The following is a 25,706-nucleotide window of genomic DNA, read 5'->3' on the forward strand; positions in this document are numbered from 1 at the left end:
CATTTTCAGGTTCTCATGACATATGCCTTTTGGTTAACAATGGTGAATATAACATTGAATACATTGTAATAATTTTCGGTACAGTTCAGCTCCTTCTAGCTGGGTTATGGGTCGTCTTCCCAGGCGCATCTTGGCTGTTGCTGCCATCTGACTGGGTTTCAATGCCACAGATTTCATCTCCCCTCTGCAGGGTGACATGCGCAGAAAGGACTTCCAAAATGAGTAGTAAGCACCTCCCAGGCCAATAGAATACGATACATGAAAAGTAAAAGGAAACATTTTAGAACACAGAAATAATTGATTACACTGTATACCATGAATTTCTACACTATACCCATTACTTTATAATAAACTATAGCATTAGGATTAAGCAGAACGAACAGCTTAGCAAAGAGGAGCAGTGCAAGCCTCTCGTATGTGAGAACACAGAACAGCCATTTTAGCCCTAGTGCGCAGCTGTGACTCCAAAACTGCGAGTGCGTCATGTCACATGGGTATGACAGACGCATGCGCAGTAGAAATTCCCACGTAGCAGCAGCCATATTAGATGCAAGCGTATTAGGATTAGAAAACACATAAGCAAGCTTCTCCAGGATACCCCATGTAAGTGTAAGATGTGTGAAATTAGTAGAACAAACAGGTTGGTTACTTCTTTATTGTTATTTGAGGTTCATGAGTACGAGCAAGTCGCTTCATATGCGAATCCTTGCTCCATCAATGCCCATGGAATGCCTCCCAGGCACAGAGTAAGGTAATGCAGTGATTTGTGCTGTGTCGCCTTACTCATGATTTATGAGGCCACTTACAGTGGCTTTGTGTGGCTTCATAAATCAAAATGAAAGCCCTGCGTCCCACATGTGCCGCTTTATGAGGTGCAAAAGTGATGCAGAGCATTCATAAATAAACCCCTAAATTTCCTCCCTTTCTGTTGCGACAAGCAGAGTGAAGCAAATTAATGTTGGGGAATTCATATAGATATATTTTGGATTCTTATATTTCTTATATTTTTAGATCCTTTTAATTAAAACAACTTTATGTTTACATGTTACTCACAGTATAACTAAACAAGACATCTATCTAAAGCAGTGATCCTCAAAGTACGGCCCCGAGGGCATCATTCGGCCCTTCTTAGCTTTACATACAACCTTCTAGTCAAAGCAACTCCAGGCTGCTGTTTACCCGACTCAGCACTAAAATGAAAAATATGTTCAATAAAAGGGCAACATCTATTTCATGGTTAGTTGAAGGTAAAGAAAGGAAGTAACTAGGGTGTCTTGTACTGCGTAATTTTAGAAATGCCTTCCTTTTTAAAGACATCTTGCAGCAAATGTGTAAAAAAAAAGTGTATTTAATTAACATGAAGAAGCGTTCCACCATAGTACGTCATGTCAGTGCATTTAGGAGTATTTTTTTATTAATGCATTAAAGACTTTTTTAAGTGATAGTTTTCAAATATGAATTTAGAAATATTCATGCTTCTACCCACCCTTAAACAATGCCAATAGTGACCTAACGGGCAAGTCAGATGTTATGTGTGCCCTTTCGGTGGGCTGTCTTGCGATTTGTTATACATTAACTACATTATAGTTTATTGATTGAAACACAGAAAAAGGTTTTGTACAGCGCACAGCCTGAAGTCATGTACTTTTAGGTCCTCTGATGATACTGAAAAAATGGAGGGAAAGTGAACTGAATGAATTGCCTAGCATCACACAATTTGGCCAGGTAGCTGGTTTCGCATTAGCAATTCAGCGACTAGATGTACAGACTTTGCTTCCCCAACACTAATGTTACACCCTTGCCCCGACTGCCACATTGCTGGTATCAGTGCGGCCCTCAGCCACACCACAGACTAAACTTTTTGGCCCCTAGGAAAATGTTTGCGAGTACCCATGATCTAAAACATAAGAGCATCACATTGTACGATCTCTAGTAGTCATTCATACATGTCTGCCTAACATTGGTCTCCAAGTATGATATTTGGTGTATTGGCTTCCTCTATTCATATTTTGTCTATGGAGATCAAACACCTACAGTAATGGGGACATAGGTAGATGCTCATTCTGGAAGTCTGTGTGGGATTTTAGATCTTCCAGCAGGTCTGATATAAAAAAAGAAGATGTATTTGGTGTAGGAGGCTGGAGTAAGGCAATCTATATTTGCCTCTCTAACTCTTGAATATTGCAAAGCATAAGTGCATATGTTCCTTTTCTCCCCTGTCCCTTTATGAATGCGATTTTCATGCGTTATTTGTCTATTAGCATGTTCCACTTTTCTACCCACCTTTAGTCAAATGCTAAATTGTTTCTATATAGCATATGTTCCTTTTCTTACCCTCCCTTATAGGAGATAAGCTGAATTGAATAGTATGTTCCAATCTTACCCTCCCTATAGTAAATAAGCTAAATCTGGATAAATCAAATTGCATAAGTTTCATTTCTTTTTAACAGTTAGTGAATTACGAAAGTCTCATGTTCCCTTTCTTTACCCGCCTCTAGTGAAGTTGTGAAAGTCTGATGATCTAAATTAGCATGTTCCTTATTTTCACCTTCCCTTTATTTTACGATTTCTTAATGAATAGTAGTCTCTGTCTTATTCATAGCTATGCGTTATTTCTAATTCTAGTTATAGATAGTCTTATCTGTGTAAATCTTCTGCTCATGACATATGATGATGATGATGATTAGATAAAGGTTTTCAAAACTTCCTGAGTCTGTGGTTATTTTAAAGAGTGCAAACAATTTTAATTGATATTATATTGTGATGACTGCTTATCTTTTCAGCTAGCTCCCTGATCCATTGTGATCTTAGGTACCTGTGACGAGGATTGGTAAGTCAGGTACATTGGGAAAAATTGAAAGGAACAGGGTTGCTGGTAGTAGAGCGTAGGTTACCCGATTAAATAAGTGCAACAAATAAATTATGGGCCCAAGTGTGCCTATTTGGTAATAAAACAGTCGGGTGACCTGCGCGCTCTATCAGTAATTTTCTGGTAGCAGAGGAAATGGTTAGGGACTAGTTAAGATAGGTAGATAGGTTATTCGCTGCTAACTGTGAAATTTTATTGCTGCTAAAAGTATTGATCGATCTATTGTAAAATTACTTTGAAATGTTATGAAATGTTTTTGAAATAATTTTGGTGAAATGCTGTTATATTGATCCATGTATTAACACAACTAGTTAGTAATTGTTATATGCTGTCTGGAATCCCCGGGGGCAGAATAGCGGGTGGTGAGGAGAATCCACCTCACAGTGAAGTCAGTGGCTCGAGGAAAATTAGTGCATGGTTGGGCAGAACTGGAAGCACTTATTAGGGTTTTCTGTATGAATAATTGAATGAATGATAGCAACAAGTTCGCTAGCAAAACTTCTATTGTGATATAACCTAGTAAGGGTCACACGGAAGAAGTAGTAGGTTCGTCGGAGCTTGAGTTATAGCAAAAGGGTTCGCTAGTGAAACTTTAGACTTAGTATATATCCTGAATATAAGTGGATGAGTCGAAGAAGTAGCAGGTTCTCTAATGCTTGTGTGAAGGATAGGTCGAAGGGATCTATCCGCAGTATATGAAAAGTAGACAGAAGAGGTTTACTCGCAGTGAAACAAATTTTTCCTTTCTAGACACTCGAGTACAGTGGCAAATGTTTTACGTTGTAAATTAAAATAAAGCACTTGCACTTTAAGAAAGAAAATTGAGTTTCAGTTACCTTGTGATGGAGGGAGTCAGTTGTGGAGCTGCGCTCACGCCACTCAGTGCCGCGCTGGTATTGGTCGAAATAGCGGGCGTGTAGCTGAGACAGTATTGTAAAGGAGGGGTGAGCGCTGGAGCGTGAGAACTTGCCTCACGGGAAAAGCCGCGCATCCATTGGTGGAACTTATTTGCAACCACAGTTTTGATTGGTTGTCGAAAATTGAAAGACGCGCTAGCATTGGAAGAATTTAGTAAACAGAAGTACGTATTTTCGCACTATTTGAGTTTTTTGCGAAGTATATGTGGTATCCGAGATATCCAGAAACTATACCTGATCCGAGATACTTAGGGTTTGCTAAGGAACAGATGTTAAAGGGCAGACCTTACAATATGTATGGAAGCAAGAGAAAAACAAGCATTGGAAATGCAATAGGTCTCGCATTAGAAAAGTTGGAGCTATTGGTCTTGTAAATGACAAATATTTTATTTATTTGTTGGTTTTTAAAATAGCTAAATTGATAGCTTTGTCATTTACAATGCCAATAGTTATAACTTTTGCGAATGTGACACCTATAGCATTTGGAATGCAACATTGCTAGCCATGAGTGAAGGACTCTAAAGGAGTGCAGGAGTAAGGGACCGTGAGAGAGGCTTACCGGTGGAATGAAGCTGAGAGGAGTTCAGTGCTGTTTGCAAAGTATAACAAGTGTCTATAACAAGTCACAGGAGTGTAGTGTCCTCACGAATGAAAAAGCAATTCAATTTAGACTGAATTTGGAGTTTTACTGCATAACATAGCAAACTGGATCTAATTTCTGTTCGATTAATAGGCCAGTTATATCTAGAATTATCTACCTTTTATGAATTTTCAATCTGTCGATTTTAACTATGCATTTCCCTTGCATGCCAATAAATGCACTCCATTATTTTAAAAACATTCTAAATTCCCTTTAAGTTAATTTCTATTAGACGAACTGCCGTTGCAAGGAAACAACGCGCATTGCATGAATAACTTATGTTGATTACAAACGACGCTTTATTTTCTCCCTTGCTCTGCTGGGGAATGCTCGTGTTTGCATTTCATTTTACGAGTGCAGAAGTAGCGCAGTCTGTTGCAAGCTGCCTGTACTTACGTTTGTTTACACTTACATGCTGAGGTTTACAACGTCACGCATGCCACAGAGCGCACTGAATTTCGGGGGAAAGCCACCCTTCGGCGGGTGTTGTGATAAACATGAACACTGCAACAACAGAAGGGCTAGGGGGTGTCAATATCGGGGGTGGGTCCCTGCTCACCAGGATTAGTTGCTTGCGTCACTTACCCAACCCTAGCATGGGGATTCTGAGGCCATTGGCGAGCGCAGTGGTGGGGTAACGGAAGTCTTTGGTAACAACCCTGGATGTCATGATGGGGACAGCGGGAACGGGACACACACCGAGCCGGCGAACTCTCAAACTTCCCACGGTATTCGATGTCACCGGAAGTCAACGGGAGGCGCTGATACGGTTCCGTATCCGGTGGGATTCGTTTCTTCAAATGTGTGCTTTCCCCCTTCGTTCTGCAGAATTAAATCAGAGGTTGCATCAGCGTAGTTCCAATAAGCAGGACAACGCTGTAGCCTAGATCTGGGAGGTCCAGTCTTCGGTACAATTCAGGCCAGTGTGCAGGGGGCAGAGCGGGGAGAGGGGAGAGGTGCGACACGGCAGGCAGAGTAGGAGGAGGAGGGGGGAGGAGAGTAGGGGAGGCACGGCCTAGCGGCCTTGCAATCAAGAAGTGAGGGGGCGGAGCTGGGGATGCACTCCATTATTTTAAAAACATTCTAAATTCCCTTTAAGTTAATTTCTATTAGACGAACTGCAGTTGCAAGGAAACAACGCGCATTGCATGAATAACTTATGTTGATTACAAACGACGCTTTATTTTCTCCCTTGCTCTGCTGGGGAATGCTCGTGTTTGCATTTCATTTTATGAGTGCAGAAGTAGCGCAGTCTGTTGCAAGCTGCCTGTACTTACGTTTGTTTACACTTACATGTTGAGGTTTACAACGTCACGCATGCCACAGAGCGCACTGAATTTCAGGGGAAAGCCACCCTTCGGCGGGTGTTGTGATAAACATGAACACTGCAACAACAGAAGGGCTAGGGGGTGTCAATATCGGGGGTGGGTCCCTGCTCACCAGGATTAGTTCCTTGCGTCACTTACCCAACCCTAGCATGGGGATTCTGAGGCCATTGGCGAGCGCAGTGGTGGGGTAACGGAAGTCTTTGGTAACAACCCTGGATGTCATGATGGTGACAGCGGGAACGGGACACACACCGAGCCGGCGAACTCTCAAACTTCCCACGGTATTCGATGTCACCGGAAGTCAACGGGAGGCGCTGATACGGTTCCGTATCCGGTGGGATTCGTTTCTTCAAATGTGTGCTTTCCCCCTTCGTTCTGCAGAATTAAATCAGAGGTTGCATCAGCGTAGTTCCAATAAGCAGGACAACGCTGTAGCCTAGATCTGGGAGGTCCAGTCTTCGGTACAATTCAGGCCAGTGTGCAGGGGGCGGAGCGGGGAGAGGGGAGAGGTGCGACACGGCAGGCAGAGTAGGAGGAGGAGGGGGGAGGAGAGTAGGGGAGGCAAGGCCTAGCGGCCGTGCAATCAAGAAGTGAGGGGGCGGAGCTGGGGAGGGGAGCTGGGGATGAGAAATGCGACGTGCGGATGAGGGAACTGATGTGCACGCGCTTTTAAGCTCAATGCGCATGCGCATTGAGCTTAAAAGTCACGGGCACTGCAAGGAATCGCCACGATTCCTTGCAAGTTGGTTCAAGAGTGGATAAGCCCCCATAGTCTCGCAAGCTCGATGCGCATGCGCATCGACAGGCGAGACCTAATGACTCTTGTAGACAAAGTCAAGAACTATTTCAAGAAAGACAAGCCGATTAAGACTATAGAAGGAGTTATTATTCCACCACCAAACACTCCTGCTTCATTTATGATGTTTGACAGAGGGTATCATGCTTGTGTCTGGTTGGAAAATTGGGTGGAATATACCAAAGATGACGGAATTTTAGCATTCCCTCTACACGGTACCTTCAATGGAAGAATTTTGTTCAATTTGAGAAACCGAATGAATGACTTACATCCCAGACCTAGATTAACGCAAAATGAGGCTTTAGAAGAATGGGAGATTGAGGCCTTTGAGCGAGATAGACCTAGGATTGACAAAAGAATAAGTAAATGGTATCCGAAAATGCACCGAGAAGGAAAGGAGAAAAAAATGAAACAGTGGAGACGGAATATGATAGTGGAAGGACTTTACCCAGTACTAACCGTAGAGGAGCCTATGGGAGGTAAAAGGACTGAAAAAACTAGACATTTAATGACTACTGGTGATTCTGATGATGAATACTTGGAGGATTTATTAATAAAAAATCCACCACCATATAGTGAAGAAACAAGAATAGTAAACCCGAAAAATCCATTCTTTAGGCCTCCCTGTAATGAGGGGTCGAGCACGTCTGATCCGACTGCTACATATTATAGGCCTTCCTGTAATAAGGGGTCGAGCACCACAAATCCGACTGCTCCGTTCTTTAATCCACCTTTAGTTCCGAAAGTGATTCATGAGACCTCCCTTGAGAGAGTATTACAAGAAAGAGAAAAGGAAGCTTTAAATAAACAGAGAAGTGAATTAATTCAGAAAATATCCCAGTTAAACACGAGTCCTGAAGCTTTGACAATTCCAGTTGTTCCATTGTACGGAGATAAACAGACTAGTCTGAAAGCTCCAGTTATAACAACATCAGTAGTACAGCCAAGAAAAGAAACCCTGATAGTAGATGATCAGGCAAGCAAATGTGATTCATTGATTTCCTTAATGGATTTACCAATACGAGAGCCTGAAAGGGGTTCCATGAGAAAACCTACAACTGTACCCGCAAGGGAAGTACAGACAGAGACTTCGTCAGGTACAAGAAGTGCCACTGTAGTGACTCCAGAAGAAATAGAGAGATGGACCCGAGAAGTAGAAAGACCAAAATCGCAGCCCAAGCCATTAGACATATTTAAATTAAGAGTTGAAATAGAAGAATTTATGAATGGGAATGTGGGACTGGAAAGATTGAATACCCTCAGTGAAGACAAATTGCAGTTTTTCTGTAAAAGCATCACTAGAAATACAAGGGTCTTTCACGAAAAATTAATGGATATGGCAGCTAGCATAGGAATTGACATTGGCAAATCTAAAGTGTTGCAGAAACCCTATCGAGTAGAATTTTCTGACAAAGATTTAGAAAACATGAATGTGTCAGGGAAAAAGGTCCAGATTAGAGAGTTGATAAATTTGATGCAAAAATGGTGTGATCTAGAAAAATGTAGAGCCAGGTGGGCAAATAAAAAAGAAGAGGTGCGGTCAAGACAAATGGCTTCAGAATTTGTCCTAAAAGAAGCAGACAAGGTAGAAAAATTATGTCCCATGCGAGAAGTACCAGGTGGAGGACATGTACATGTGCCATGGTCCAGACAAGATATTGTGTCATTTACAAATGATTTCCCAAAATTATGAGAGAAACCTATAGAGTGGTACAGACAAGTTGAAAGATTTGTTAAAGTTCAAAAATGCCTCTTGAAAGATCTAGAGGGGTTCCTTGACATTGTAGTTCCCGTAGCTTTATGGACAGAATGTAAAATTGCTGTTGATTGGCCAAGTGAAGAATACGCCAGCGCCAGAGACCCAAAGACAGGAGCTCCCTCAGGGGAGGTGATGATGAAGTACAACCAGGTAATGTTATACCTGAAAGGAAAGGTGCCTGCAAAAGAGACAGACTGGACTCGAATAGATAGAACTACTCAGAATCGAGATGAAACTGTACATTCATGTTATGAGCGACTGTTACAGGTGTTCAAAACATACAGTGGGCTAGATAATATTGAAATGAAGGATATGAGCCACTTCATTTATCGATTTGTGTTAGGGTTAAGACCTGAAATTTCACAGTGGATTAAAGATAATAAAATCTGTTGGAAAGCTAAACCCATAGATGAGACCCTAAAATATGCAAAGTACTGTGAAGATGAGTTAGAAAATAAGAAAAAGGAATTAAAGGAAAAAGTCATGTGGGCACAAGTAAAATTAGCAGAGCACCAAGAACAGCAGTTAAGTATAATGACAAATACTCAGAATCAGAACCCTGGGGGTGGAGGAAAACCAAGAATAAAAATGAGCAGAGAGGAGGCCAGGAAAAAGTTCCCCTGCCATGGGTGCGGAAAGATGGGGCACTGGAGGGACGAGTGTAAGGCTGTGCAGAATGATAATGTGCAAATTAATGATTTAAATCCACAGGCGCAGAATGAGGGACCACGGAAGACACAGCAACAAGTAAAACAGAATCAGTTGCCTCATGCACCTAGGCCAAACTATAGGAGCAAAGCACAACAGGGCGAAGAAGCGGAGGTTTGGGAAGGAAGGGAGGATAGAAATACAGCAACTTCGCAATTTCTGTTAAATGACACATTCCTCTGTGACAAACCTTACTGATGGTGCTTGAGGGGGGATAACGAGGAGTGCGTGCTTGGCGCCTCCTTGCCGGTAGACCAGTCAGGGCCATACATTGATGGAAAGATTGAAGGAAATGACATCACCTTTCTGTTGGACACTGGTGATACCCGTTCTAATGTGAGAACAGCAGACATTCCAAACCTACCCCTCTCGGGAGAAGCAATCCAAGTAGTAGGCGTTTCCAATAAATTAATTAGTACCCCAGTTACAGAACCCATGGAAATTAAAATAGGGAATTTCAAAAAGATGCATAGATTCGTTGTTTGTGATTCAAGTCCTGTGAACCTACTAGAACGAGATTTGCTGTGTAAAATGAACTGTACTATATTTTGCACACCAAATGGCGTAGAAATTCAGACCCCAGATGAAGACGGAATCTACAAATTAATGCTGATAAGACCTGACTCAGAAATTAAAAGACTGACAATACAAGACTTACCTGAAGAGCTCCAACAGACAGTGAAACCAGAAGTATGAGATTTCACTGGGAAAGATGTAGGATTAATGGCAAATGTTGACCCAATTAAAATTTCCATAAAAGAAGATGCAGTTTACCCGAATACTAAACAGTATAAAATGAGTGCAGAAGTAAAAGCAGGGGTTGCTGTTGAAATAAAAAGGTTGTTAGAAGCAGACATACAGGAGGTATTGAGCAGTCCTTGTAATTGACCCATAATTGGAATAAAGAAACCAAGTGGTAAGTACAGGGTAGTACAGGACCTGCGCAAGGTAAATAAAATTGTTGTTCCTTGCTGTCCTATTGTGCCAAACCCTGCAGTGATCTTGTACCAAATACCATGGAATGCTGGATGGTTTACTGTCATCGACCTATGCCATGCATTCTTTTCAATTCCATTGCATCCAGACAGCAAATTTCTTTTCTCATTTGAATTTGACAGTCATGTTTACGTCTGGAATCGTGTCCCTCAGGGTTACACAGAGAGTCCTTCGATTTTTAGTCAAATTCTGAAAAAATGCCTTGAAACCTTGGTATTGCCTAGAGAATCAGTCCTGGTGCAATACATAGACGACCTCTTAGTGGCGTCTAAAAGCAGAAAAGACTGTGTCGTTGACACCATTGCATTACTGAACCATTTAGGTGAAGGGGGACATAAAGTATCACCAGACAAATTACAGTTCTGTACCTCCTCAGTGAAATATCTGGGGCACCAGATAGAGAGAGGTATCAGGAAAGTTACCACAGAAAGAATTAGGATAATTCGAAACATGCAACTGCCCAATACCCAGAAAGAAATCAGAATGTTTCTTGGAGTTGTAGGATACTGTAGGCAGTGGATTGTGGGATTTGCAGTCCTAGCACGACCATTGATAAAAATGACAAAGAAAGGAGCAAAAGACCCAGTGGAGTGGGATGATAAAAGCATGTCAGCATTTACGAAATTACGGGAATGTCTGTGTACAGCTCCCACATTAGGAATGCCTGATTACTCAAAGGAGTTTGCACTGTTTTGTGACACACGAGACAATTGTGCACTTTCAGTCCTGACCCAAAATCATGGTTTAATTAGACGTCCTGTAGCGTATTTTTCCTCTACTTTAGATCCAGTGGCTGCTGGATTACCTGGATGTCTGAAAGCAGTAGCTGCAACTTGCATGAGTCTTGAACAGAGTGAATCCATTATTATGGGACATCCTGTAACTGTGTATGTTCCACATGCAGTTGTAATCTTGTTAACCAGAACCAAAACTCAGTACCTCACACCTAGTCGGCTGACTAAGTATGAGAGAATTCTTGTAGGTGCAGGAAATGTAACCATTGCCAGATGTAATATCTTGAATCCAGCTACCCTCCTACCAAATTCACTCACAGCAGGAGTGAAGGGAGAAGTTGAGCATGACTGCCTTGATCTGACTGAATATAGCACAAAACCACGCCCAGATATAAAGGAAGTGCCCCTAAATGATGAAGATTATGAGCTGTTTGTAGATGGCTCATGCCTGAGACATGAGGATGGAGGCTTAAGTGCTGCCTATGCAGTATGCACTTTAGGAGGTCCAGTGGTAGCATCCTATTTGTATGGAGTCAAGTCTGCACAAGTAGCCGAATTGGTTGCTTTGGCATAAGCCTGTAAATTTGGAAGGAACATGAAAATAACCATATACACTGATAGCCAGTATGGTTATGGGGTTGTGCATGACTTTGGCCAATTGCGGCTGCAAAGAGAGTTCCTGACTTCTTCAGGTACTCCTATCAGAAATGGAAATGTTGTGCAAGAATTACTGGGAGCAATCCAGTTACCAAAAGAATTGGCAGTGGTCAAGTGTGCTGCTCACAAATCTGGCGATGACAAAGTGACAGCAGGTAATCGATATGCTGACCAACTGGCCCAACATTGTGCCAAATACAAAAATGCAATAAATACAAAGATGGGGGTAGGCGGAAACAGCTGCCAACTTATGATGTTTGAGGAAATAAAAACATGGGAAGAAGTGAGAGATTTGCAGAATGCAGCAGAACCAAAGGAAAAGGAGAGATGGAGAAAATGTGGTTGTCGGAGAAGGAATGAGGATGGTGTCATTGTTTACCTTGCCATTATGCCTGTGTTGCCAGACTACCTGCTTGCTCCTATGGCTAGATTGATACATGGAGATACACATTTAGGAAGAGACGCCATGATTCGTGTCTTTAGACAGACATGGTTTAATTCGAAATTCAGAAACATAGCAGAGGCACTCTGCCAGAGGTGCTTAGTATGTCAGCAATTCAATCCTGGAAGAAAACAGTAGTCTTACCAGGTACAATTGGAAAGGCAGAGGGTCCTTTCATAAGATTACAACTTGACTTTATTCAGTTACCCCCCTGTCGAGGAATGAAGTACGTCCTCGTCATTGTCTGCCTGTTTTCAAAATGGCTAGAAGCTTATCCTGCACGCAGAAACAATAGCATCACTGTAGCCAAATTGTTACTTAGGGAACTGATACCAAGGTATGGTTTTCCAGTCACAATTGAATCTGACAGAGGTAGGCATTTCAATAGCGAAATAATAAGACAAATCTGTGAAGCATTCAAAATTTCGCAAAAACTACACTGTGCATATCGCCCATAGGCTTCTGGAGTGGTAGATCAACTGAATGGCACTATCAAGTCAAGATTGGGAAAAATGTGTGAATCTACTCAAATGGAAGGGCCTGACGCTTTGCCCCTTGTCTTGATGGGACTTAGAAGGATTCCAGACAGGAAGACAGGCCTGAGTCCCCATGAGATTTTGATGGGAAGAGCAATGAAGCAAGCATGGGTGCCAGGACACAAACTAATAAACATATCTGATGATTTGGTGCTAAAGTACTGCAAGCAACTGGGTGACCAAGTGCGTTCTATCTCTCACCAGATCGGGGAAGACTCCGTCGCCAGACCAGCAACTCCAGCTCATGATTTGAACCCAGGTGATTGGGTTGTAATTAAGAAACATACTCGGAAGAGTTGCCTTGCACCGAAGTGGGGAAAACGAAGACTGGTGATTATGGTTACCACAACAGCGGTAAAGTGTGCAGGTGTGCCACGGTGGATCCATGCCAGCCATACGAAGAAAGTGACTGAACCAGAAGAAACTGAGGCTGAAGGTTGTGCAGCTGAGGGGTCTCATGAAATTGGTCCTGAAGTAGCTGAAGAAGAACAACCGAGCTCCAGTCAAGATGATTGGGTCCCAGTAATCGACCTGATTCTCGATCCAATAAGAACAAACCTACTTAGATAGAGAGTGGGATAATGAGGACGAGACAGGAATAGAAGAAGATAATCAGATCATCAAAATCCAAATCAAATCTGATGATGAGGAAGGCCAGGTAGGGACAGAGCAGGTTATCGACACACCTCCAAGAACTCCTGAGCCTGAAAAGGGACAGATAGAAATTAGAGCAGAAGTTCAAGCGGAAGAAAATCAAAAGTTCGAGGTGCTTGAACAGGATCAGATAGAAATAGATAAATGTGTTCAGGAAGAAGAGATTGAAACAAAACAAAGCCAAATCCAGCACATACCTAAACAAGGCCAGTTTAGTAACCAGGCAGAAGAAACTGAAATAAGACATGGAACTAGTCAGACAGAGAAGGAAGAAGACACTGAAGCAGATGTGCCACAACTGAGTGAAAATAAAAGAGCCTTTGAAGAGGGCCAAAGCACAGTGCCAGTTAAAAGATTCAGAAAAGGAGATAAAGTACCAAGATTTGTCAAAAGACTGAGACTGAGACTAAAAACTATTGACGAAGAACTTGATCAAGAAAATCAAGACTGCAGTAAACCTGACCAGTCTGGAACAAAGCCTAAAAGAAGAAGTGCCCGAATAAAAAGACTAAACAACAAGTATCAAAGTCCCGAATGGACTTATCTGGTGTTGGAAGACTTTGAAATCCTTGAAATAAGTGACGAAAGTGATGAAGAATTGATTGCTGACCGCACTGATGAAGAAGTGAACCCAACCTGAAAGTTGCCCTGTGTAAGCAACCTGTGCAAAGTTACAAAGAGGGGTTGAAGCTTCTTTAGAGCCAAAATGTCTGATTCCTCTGTGAATGGAAGACCGAGACGAAATTGTTGTAAAACATGCTGCAAAGTGTGTTTATGTAGTGTAGCATTAGTACTTATATTATGGATAGGACTAACAATTACTATTCCTTACATGATGAGTAAAGATACTAATTTGTACCATACTAAATATCTGACAAAGGACGAAGAAGAGCTACAAACAGAAGACGCACCACAAAGAGTAGATACACTAGAGAGAGCAGTTAGCCTTAAACAAACTAGAATGGACTTAGATACACCAGATGAGGAAGGACTACATTATCATAGAATCAAGAACAAAGCTCATTTAAATGTATTTGCAAACCTATTAGTACACTGTAGAATCAATGGAAATAGAAGACTGTTACGTCTGTATGAAGCTACCTACTTCAGTAGCTGAGGGTGTGACCTACCATCACTTGCCACTAACATATGGAATTTCCTGTAGTATTTTAACTAGTTTATTCTATAAGAAATGACTGTTACAGTATTATTACTCACACTTAGATGTGATATTTTCTGAACTTCCTGTGAGAAGAAATCTGAACCCTGTACATACAACTAGAGACGTAGCAAAATACATGAGTGAATATTTTCTAACTATAGGTAAAATAAATATAGATGGTGCACACAGAGATAACTTGACCTGCATATTACACGAACAAGAAAAAATGTTTCTAAATATAGTAGAGAAAAGAAGAGAGAGTTTCCAAAAGAAAGCAAAGGACAAAAATCAGAAAATTCCCAAGTGGGCTGAAAATATAGAGAGCACCTCAAATGGTGGAGCTAATGCTGCATTGTTGCTGGATTTCGAAAAGAAAGGGAACCTTTGTCTTCACAGAGAAAAGACTAGTTACTATAATAACATATTCATTGGTTCCAGTGAATGCCAACACAATTACAAGGTAATTGGAGGTTGGGGTTTCAAAGATAGGTCAGAGCCTGTGTTTCCTGGAATTTATTATATATGTGGGAACAAGGCTTACTTCAAATGGATGTATGACGGTACAACGCGTACCGTCACAACGAATCCCTTTACCACGCATTCCTTACAACGCAAATCATTACCACGACTTGCGTTGGGGGCGCGGATTTCGAATAGTATAATTTACTATTCTAACACCAGTCCCCGTGGACCCTAGGGAAGGTGTTGGGATAGTAAATTTACTATTTGTAATCCTTTAGCGCCCTCCAGCGCAAGTCGTGGTAACGACTTGCGTTGTAAGGGATGCGTGGTAAAGGTACCGCGTTGTAAAACCTCGTGGTAAACGATGTTTACCACTTCAAATTGCCCGACCATTGGTACGGAAGTTGTTATTTTGGTACTGTCTTCCCAAAGATATACCATATGGGGAATATCACTGGAAGCACTGAAAACACTAATGAATTAATACGTAGTAAAAGAGAAAGTGTAGGAGAAATAATAGGTGATATATTTAGTGCAATGATACCTACAGTGGGAGTGGCTCTGAATACACACAAAATTTGCAAATTGTCTACAGTAGTAGATCGATTATCAACTGACACTGCTGGAGGCTTCCTAATGGTTAATACCGAAATGGTTGCGATCAGATCTATGGTTTTACAAAATCAACTTGCTCGTGACACTTTATTGGCAAAAGAGGGCGGAGTCTGTAGAATGTTGAAAGCGCAACATTGTTGCACCAATATTCCAGATAAAAGTGTTGGAATTAAGAAATTCGTGAGAAACATTACTAATTTGGAAAAAGAGCTCAAACCACTGGAGGTTGATAGTGCCTGGAAGAGACTAACTGATGGTCTCTCCTCTGTAGGTAATTAGTTTTCTAACCTAGGTAAAAGTCTTGTGAGTAAAATACTGATGCCAATAGCGGGAATAGGCTTATTTGTGCTCATCATAATAATATGCTGTAAATGTCGAAAACACAAAAATAAGTATGCTGTGAATAAGAGAGGAATGAAACGAAATGTGGAAGAACTCGAACTAGAAGAGTTGAATAATAAAATTTATAAAAAGATGAAAAATTCTCATCCTAATAAAGATGCAGAAAAGAGACCGAATAGAAAGTTCTTAGAGATTGAAATGGGTGAAATGTGAAAAGTTGGCATCTGGTTCCATTAATAGTGATGATAGTAAATATCATCAAAGAGGGGATTGATGGAGCAAGGATTTGCACGTTGAGCGACTTGCTTGTATCATGAACCTCAAATAATGTTAATAAACTAAACCAACATGTTCGTGTTACTAATATTACACATTTTTTCACTACACGGGGTGTCCCAGTAACACTTGCCTATGTGTTTATTAATCCTAATACGCTTGCATTCTAAAAATGGCCGCTGCTACGCGGGAATTTAGACTGCGCATGCGTCGGTCATACCCATGTGACGTGACGTACTCGCAGTTCTGGTGGGAATTTGTTGCTCATGCGCAATACAGCTAAAATGGCTGCTCTGTGTTCTCACATGCTTCGAGCTTGCATTGACGCGTTCGCAAAGCTGTCTGTTTTTCCTAAACCATAATGCTATAGTTTATATTACAGTAATGGGTGCAGTACTGTGATTCATGGTATACAGTGTAATCATTTATTTCTTTGTTCTAAATAGTTTTTTCTTGCTTTTCATGTATCGTATCCTTTTGGGCCTGGGAGGTGCTTATTACTCCATATTGGAAGTCCCTACTGCGCAGGACTGGATGCGGAGAGAGAAAAACTCTGCAGCAGTGGAACCCAGCCAGCTGGCAGCCACAGCTAAGATGCTCCTGGGAACCGACCTGCGACCTAGCTGACCGAAGCTGAACTGTACAACATTTTGATACAAATGTACATGAATATTGTATTCACTATTGTTCACCGAAAAACATATGTCATGGGAAGATAGAAAATAAGGGGTGGGTACAAAGATTGAATATTAAGCCTGAGAAAGTCTAAAAATGTAGGTGTTGTGATGACTTAACCTCCTCCTTTGTCCAATCAAAATTGAGGATCCTTACACTTGCAACATTGGGGGGGGGTGGGACACTGACCCGAAAAACAGTATAACTAGCGTAGGTTTAGCTAGAGAAATTGTTCGACTTGTCCGAATAGCTGACCTGTCACTGACCCAACGCACTCTATAGGTGACTGAACTCAGAGAGCTGCGAAGCACTCTGTTGGGAGGTTCGAGAAACCCATTCGGGGTTTATGCAGATTTAAAGTGCTGGCAACGCACTTTGCTGGGAGGTTCGAGAACCCAATCGGGGTTATTGGCAGATTCCTTGCAGAGAGGGAGTAGCGCAGGCGTTGCACCCAAAGCTACGGGTGTTGGTCGTACCTTTTGGTGATCCCGGTCCTGATCCAAATTCTTGGGGTTATCCTGTCCTGACTGTCCATGAGCTGTACCTACTCGCCTACTGGCACCTAAGTCCTTGAGGGTCCTTTCCCATCTTTTCCAAACTGACCCGTGGCCAGGGTTGGTCTTCACTCTATCCTAGGTAAATATAAAGTCTGTGTGGGTGATTGCTTATCTATATTTGCATCTCTAACTCTCGAATATTGCAAAGCATAAGTGCATATGTTCCTTTTCCCCCCTGTCCCTTTATGAATGAGATTTTCATGCGTTATTTGTCTATTAGCATGTTCCACTTTTCTACCCACCTTTAGTCAAATGCTAAATTGTTTCTATATAGCTTATGTTCCTTTTCTTACCCTCCCTTATAGGAGATAATCTGAATTAAATAGTAGGTTCCAATCTTACCCTCCCTATAGTAAATAAGCTAAATCTGGATAAATCAAATTGCATAAGTTTCATTTCCTTTTAACAGTTAGTGAATTACGAAAGTCTCATGTTCCCTTTCTTTACCCGCCTCTAGTGAAGTTGTGAAAGTCTGATGATCTAAATTAGCATGTTCCTTATTTTCACCTTCCCTTTATTTTACGATTTCTAAATGAATAGTAGTCTCTGTCTTATTCATAGCTATGCGTTATTTCAAATTCTAGTTATAGATAGTCTTATCTGTGTAAATCTTATGCTCATGACATATGATGATGATGATGATTAGATAAAGGTTTTCAAAACTTCCTGAGTCTGTGGTTATTTTAAAGAGTGCAAACAATTTTAATTGATATTATATTGTGATGACTGCTTATCTTTTCAGCTAGCTCCCTGATCCATTGTGATCTTAGGTACCTGTGACGAGGATTGTTAAGTCAGGTACATTGGGAAAAATAGAAAGGAACAGGGTTGCTGGTAGTAGAGTGTAGGTTACCCGATTAAATAAGTGTAACAAATAAATTATGGGCCCAAGTGTGCGTATTTGGTAATAAAACAGTCTGGTGGCCTGCGCGCTCTATCACTAGAGCTCAAGGGACAAGTGTTGCTGACAAGACTGCGAGCGCAGAAAGAAGCTCCTGTGTCCAGTGTTTTTCCTTCTTTCCTCCCTTCCCCGTTTTTAGGTCTCGCCTCACAAGTTAAAAAGGAAGATCATCCTGGAGTAATTCTAGAGTCATCTGATGACTTCAGCTGAGCCATTCCTGCAATTATCTGGGGAAGTCATCCAAAGCCATCCTGAAGTATGACTAAAGGGCAAAATATTTAAATGAGATTACTCAAGTGATCAGATAAACTACTCCAGGATTAGTTCCCTATTACTTCAGTGGAAAGCATTTGATGATCTTTTACTACTACAGGATGATCCCCGGATGGTTTCAGGAATACGTGGATTACTCCAGAATGGTTCCTGATTACTTTACTGGCAAACATGTGATGATCAATTACCACTACAGGATGACTTCAGGATTAGGTTGGATTACGCCCGATGATTTCAGGATTAGGTTGGATTACGCCAGGATGATTTTATAAGTATTTCAGGATGAGGCTGTATTAGTACAGGTTGATATTGTGATGACTTCAGAATGAGGCTGTATTACTCATGGATTATTCCAGAATATTTTTAGAATTGAGCTGTACTAGTCGATGATGATTTGATGAGGAGGATGTATTACCCTAGGCACTGACTGTAATTGTAATTGTAAATAAATTGCGACTCGCTAAATAGGGTTTGTACATGGCCCTGTAGGTTAAAGCATGCGCAAACGGGTCGCAAACCCGTTTGTGGTTGCAAAAAGGGTTGTATATCTGGCCCAGGCATCCTTGCACCATGGTGCAAGTATGCCTGTGTTGGCGCTAGACTGCGTAAACTGTACCAGCACTGGAGGAAACCATAGGAATGCACCATTTTGATGATGATAAAAGCAATTCATAGTGTGTACAGCTACTTCATGGAGTGTCCCGGGGCAACACGCACAGGTTGGAAGGTGAAGGACAAAAGTTAGTCCTGCACAAAAACCCAAGTTTTAAGCTTTTTCTTGAACACTGCAACGTCAATCACTGCACACAACTCAAGATCCTTCTCCTACCTCACTGCCAAGACCTGGAACACCCTCCCTACCCACATACGGCAGACCCAAGACCTACTCGCCTTCAGAAGCCTCCTCAAGACCTGGCTCTTCGAGCAGTAGCAGCACAACCCTCTCCCCTCAGCGCCTTGGGACCCTCACGGGTAAGTAGTGCGCTTTACAAGTACTCTGATTGATTGATTGATAAATTGAAGAGGGAGCTGATTCCATGCAAATGAGTCCAGATAAGTGAAAGATCTTTATCCTACTCTTGTGCACTGAACTCTGGGGATCACTGCCAAAAGGTTGTTAACAGATCTCAACTTTCTGGGAGGATTATAAAATCCAAATCTGGCTTTTAGCTAAGATGCCCAAGTTTGATATAGGGGACCATGCACTAGAACAAGAGCCTTAAATCGACTCTTTTCTAGATGGGCAGCCAGTGTAAGGTCCACAAAAAGTGTGAGATCCGTGTTCTCGCTGTCACATTTAACAGAAGGGGAGCAGCCGCATTTTGGACCATTTGGAGTATCCAGCAGATTTTTCAGTAGCTCAAAGTATAATGCATTGCCATAATATATTCTGGAGATTATCAGAGCCTGAATGACCATTTATTTTGCTGGAAAGGACAAAGAGGGAAGATTTATTTTTAAGGACTGCATGATGCCAAACCAGGTGCCTGTAAAAGCTTTAATTTGAGGCTTAAAGGACTAGCTGTTATCAAATGTATTGGATAAATACGGGCAATTCCTGCCCTTTCACTTTGGCGTAGGGTAGCCAAATACCCATAAATTAGGTTCTAAGTGTCAAGGGTGATTGGGCATCATCTTTGGCGTGTTCAGAAAAGTCACTGCTTCCCTTCCCTATGAAGAGCTGTGTCGATTTGATCATTTCCGCCCTGCATTGTGTGAAATATGAAAATTCGGAAATTACCTTCTTCCCAGACTTCACCCAGATTGTGCAGCGACAAAGACGCTCCTTCCTAGGAATCAAGAAGATATTAAGAGACAAGGGATACAAATACGCCATCCTGTTCCCAGCCAGGCTTCGAGTGGAAGCAGACTGAAAGGCCTGGTTTTTTGATAATATCGAAATAGCGACAGACTGGCTGGAGAGTCGCTGACTGTCCCCTATTAAGACAATGTGGTGAGACGGTTCTGGGAGGAAAGGGGGGGGGAGAGGGAGGGGATGGAAGGGAGGGTGGGAGCTTGGAGAAGGTGTCACTAGACCTCTGAAAGGGAGTCATTACGCACCCCATTTTTCTACTTTTAGTTTCTTATAGGGCGACAGGCACTCTGCAAGTGGAATTATGGGCCGTTCAAAGCCCAGAGAGAAGGGGTACAGGGAGGGGGATAGTTGGGAGGGGAAGTTATTGTTTATTAGGTTTGAACTGTTAGTAGAACTCGTTCTTTCGACACCATCAAGGAGAGATACAGAGCTGGAGCGACTTCCAAGGATCAATAAAGAGTACACAACGGGAGATAGGGGATAGAGTCCTCAGTTGGAATATAAATGGTCTGGGAGATAAGATCAAACATGGCATGGTTAACCACTTTATCAGGCGGAAAGCCCCAGATGTTATCCTCCTACAGGAAACACACCTAATTGGGAGCAAATGTATGGCGTTACATAGGGCAGGATATAAGTTGGTGGCACACGCAGGTTTCACCTCTGGGTCACAAGGAGTAGGTATACTAGTCAAAAATTAGTTCCCTTTTACACTGCAGGCCACATGGTCAGACGCACGAGGTAGATATATCGGGGTCTCGGGTCAGTGGGAGGGAAAGACAGCTATATTTGTATAAGTATATGTTCTACCTGGCCTCCAGAATGACACTTTCAAAGAGATGGGTACAATACTCTTATCGCTCCCGGTGGGCCTTCTAGTAATAGATGGGGATTTTAACGCAGTGCTATCCGGTGCACTTGACCGGTATCTGCCGCGCGACATTAGACCCCCTCAGATGTGGTTGCCAGACTTTCTTGAGTCCATGGGACTTGTGGACAGTTGGAGGACGCACAACCCAGAAAGGGCCCAATACATTCATTTAGCGGGAGCACACCGCAGTCTATCACGCATTGAGAACATCCTAGCCCCAGCGGCGTAGGCACACACTATCCGAGAGATTCGTCACCTGGGACGAGGAATTTCAGATCACTCTCCAGTCTGGATGAAAGCAGTACTAGGACAGATGAGCGTCGGGAGGGTAGCCCCAATTAACCCATGGTATCTGAAGGACCTGGAAACCCGGAAAAACATTGTCAGTACTACGGTCAATTACTTACAGGAAAACGAGTGTACATCGATTCAGCCCAGACGCTATGGGAAGCTTACAAAATGGTCATTCGGGGAGAGACCCTTTCCCTGGTTGCCAGGAAAAAGAAGGAAAGGCAAGCAGATCTCGTGCAGGCAGAGGAAGTAGTATTGCAATTGGAAAAGGAAATAGCCCAAGCAGTAACTCCCGAATGACTTATCTCCTGAAGTTGAGGCAGGACTAATTCAAAAGTATAGCAGAGGATAGGGCCAGGGTGCAGGGAAGAGATGTCCAGAACAAAATCTATGAGCATGGGGATAAGGCGGGAAGGCTAATAGCAGGGTTGGACAGAAGGGAGTGGGCAGCTCGCCTGGTACCCGAGTTACAAGGAGAAGGCACCATTCCCATAACGGACCCGCAGGCAATAGCTGATACATTTGCAGATTATTATCAGATGGTGTACTGCACTACCGGTAGATTCTCGGAGGTGGAAAACAGCGAGCTGTTCAGGGACATCAGGCTTCCCATCCTATCAGACGAATATAGAGCATATCTTGAATCCCTGCTAACAGATAACGAGGTAGCGCAGGCAATAAGGGGGGTGAATTCAGGGAAGGCGTAAGGTCCTAATGGAATCCGCATTGAGCTGTACAAATTGAGGCCTGACAAGATCGCCCCTTATGTCCGCTCTATGTTGTGGAGAGCAGAGATAGAGAATTACTACCATTTGATCAATGAGTTGCAAACATAGTTGTCATAAATAAACCCAAAACTAGCTGTGCGTCCTATAGGCCAATATCGCTATTGAACGTAGAGCCTAAAGTCCTTGCAAAACTGCTTGCAGCATGCCTGATTAAAGTTATCAATACACTAGTCCACCCAGATCAGTCGGGCTTTATGGCACACCGCAATACCACCCTTAATCTACGCCGCCTACACGGGGTACTAGGCAGAGTATCAACCATACTTGAACCTGCTATATTGGTATCACTGGATGCCACCATGGCATTTGACATGGTGGAATGGCCCTACCTATTATCCGTGTTGGACAAATTAGGGTTTGGTCCTGAATTTATGGGCTGGATCTGTCTATTGTACTCAAGCCCCATGGCCCAGGTTGTAGTGAACAACCCTAAGTCTCCAGATTTCCAGCTGAACCGGGGCACGCGCCAGGGATGCCCACTATCTCCGCTCCTCTTTGCATTGGCATTGGAACCCCTGGCGGCTTGGATTCAACAAGATCAAGTAATTTGCGGAATGCGGTGGTCCCAAGGATGGGAAGACAAGATCTCGTTATAGGCGGACAACATTCTTCTTTATATGACCTCTCCAAGAGCCTCACTGATTGGTCTCTTCGACATTCTTGCAGTATTCGGGAAGTACTCAGGCTTTAATGTAAACTGTTGAAAGTCGGTAGTCTCCAGGGAGAACCACTCACCCTACCGTGGAACTGCCCCGTTCAGATAGCGACTGGCAGCTTCCGTTATCTCTACATCTATGTAACGCTGAGTTCGGAGCTCCGCTTTGCCCGCAATCTAGAGCCGCCTTTGTGGAGGCTGAAAAGCGATGTCAAGCACTGGAAGTCCCTCCCCCTTTCTTTGCTAGGTAGAGCAGTCCTTTTCAAAATGATGGCCCTACCCGCCTTTTGTATGCTCTTCATAATGCAATGGACCCAATCCCAGCGTCCTATTTTAAAGAAATAGAAAACCTTCAAAGATAACTCCTTTGGGTCGGCAGGCCCCGAATTGCGCTATCTAAGTTGACTCTCAAATATTATTGGGCGTCCCATCTCGCAGCAATTAACCATGGGACCATGGGATTTATGGTTGTTCGGACAAACCCGGGTACTCTATGGACAGATGGCTACTCCCAGGGGGAGATTATAGAAGAGCATTGTATGCCAAACCCCGCAGATTCTCTCTCAATGGACCAACTGCACATTCAATCCATGTATGGCATGCGGCCAATAAACAGCTAAAATGGGACGTTAGACTCACTCTGGCTACTCCATTATGGAACTCTGAGACACTGGGGAGCCTATGAAAATCCAAGGGATTTGACAAATGGGACCTCATTGGAATTTCACAGATTAAAGATATCTGGGATGAGGGGACGGTTCTCCCTTTCGCCTCTCTCAAACAACAGTACAGCCTGGCAGACACTGAATATTATCGGTATCTGCAAATACGGCATGCCTTGCCCACCAAGGTGTCCAGTAATATCACACTTCCGGAAGCTTCCCCCCTACAGGACAGATTGCTTGACGGACATCTTCCGGAGAAGACCATTTCACTTATTTATAAAAAGTTGATTAATAACTTGGTAGACCCGCTGTGGGCCTTGAAGGATCAATCAATCAATCAAAAACATTTATATAGCGCACTACTCACCCGGAGGGTCTCAAGGCGCTTGGGGGAGGGGGGGTCCGCTACTGCTCGAACAGCCAGGTCTTGAGCTGCTTCCTGAAGGCGAGGTGGTCTTGGGTCAGGCGGAGGTGGGTCGGGAGGGTGATCCAGGTCTTGGCGGCCAGGTAGGAGAAGGACCTTCTCCTGTGGTGGCTCTTCAGATGCGGGGGACGGCGGCGAGGGCGTGGCTGGTCGATCAAAGCTGGCGAGTGGGAGTGTAGAAAATGAGGCGGCTGTTGAGGTATCTTGGGCCTTGGTTGTGTAGGGCTTTGTGTGCGTGGGTGAGGAGACGGAAGGTGATTCTCTTGTTGACCGGGAGCCAGTGCAGGTCTCTCAGGTGTTTGGAGATGTGGCTGTGTCGGGGGATGTCGAGGATGAGTCTTGCTGAGGCGTTCTGGATCTGCTGGAGTCTCTTCTGGAGCTTTGCGGTGGTTTCGGCATAGAGGGCGTTGCCGTAGTCCAGTCGGCTGGTGACGAGGGCCTGGGTGACTGTCTTCCTGGTCTCGGTGGGGATCCACCAGAAGATCTTATGTAGCATGCGTTATTATGTTGAAGCAAGACGAGGAGACGGCGTTGACTTGTCTGGTCATTGAGAGGGAGGAGTCCAGGATGAAGCCCAGGTTGCGTGCGTGGTCTGTTGGTTTGGGTGCGCTGCCTAGGGCGGGGGCCACCAGGAGTCGTCCCAGGCGAAGGGCGAGGAGCCCCGGATGAGAACTTCCATCTTGTCTGAGTTCAGTTTCAGGCGGCTGTTCATCATCCACTCGGCTACATCTTTCATCCCTTCGTGTAGGTTGGTTCTGGCGGTGGCGGGGTCGTTGGTGAGGGAGAGGATCAGCTGGGTGTCGTCGGCGTAGGAGATGATGTTGAGGTTGCGTTGGCGTGCGATGGCCGCAAGGGGGCTCATGTAGACATTGAAGAGGGTGGGGCTGAGCGAGGAGCCTTGAGGAACGCAGCAGATGACTTCGGTGGCTTCTGATCTGAACGGGGGTAGGCGGACTCTCTGTGTCCTTCCGGCGAGGAAGGAGAAGATCCATTCTAGTGCCTTCTCCTGGATTCCGACGTTGCTGAGGCGCTGCGCTAGGGTGCGGTGGCAGACAGTGTCGAACGCCGCGGAGAGGTCCAGGAGGATGAGGGCCGCTGTTTCCCCGTTGTCCAGCAGGGCTCGGATGTCATCCGTGGCTGCGATGAGGGCGGTCTTGGTGCTGTGGTTGGCCCGGAAGCCAGACTGCGAGAGGTGGATCAGTGATGGCTTAGAATTAGATGAAGGGGACTGGCAGGAGGCAGTTTTCTCCCCATGGAAGGTTGCTGTCCAGGCCTGGCTGAGGTTGATGCAGCTCAAAATATTGCATAGGATATACATTACAGGGCCTTGCTTTGTACGAATGGGTAAAGCAGAGAGTGGAAAATGTAGAAGAGGATGTGGGGAAACAGAGACATTCATTCTCATTTTGTGGATCCGCCTACACATACAACCATACTGGCAAGCAATACACCAAACAGTACGGGAAGTTCTTCACATTGACATACAGCCCAATGCTCGAAGGTGCCTTCTTAATGTTTGGGAGCCTACAGATCTCAACACGTACACTACACAGCAACTCTGACATACATGACAGCGAAAAGAAACCTAGCACAGCAGTGGGGAGCAAGACAGCCGCCCAAGCTGAGAAAGTGGGAAGAAGACCTAGACTGGTGTATGTTTAGGGAAAAGTCAGTCTATATGGCACAAGGGTATGGGGGGCATGGAATCAATACAGAGGCTATATCTGTACTCCGCCTTCTTCCCGGACTGATACTGAAACTCTTGAAACCCCTTGAATGATCTTCTATTGTAAATGTAAACTGATATGTGATGTTAATGATTGGAAATATGGAAATTGTGATGTCGCTTGCTCATGATTTTTGATGGTGAGTTATGTCGAAAATGTTCAATAAAAAG

This window comes from Lissotriton vulgaris, chromosome 4_1 (assembly GCF_964263255.1).
Source record: "Lissotriton vulgaris chromosome 4_1, aLisVul1.2, whole genome shotgun sequence".
Classification (NCBI taxonomy): Eukaryota; Metazoa; Chordata; class Amphibia; order Caudata; family Salamandridae; genus Lissotriton; species Lissotriton vulgaris.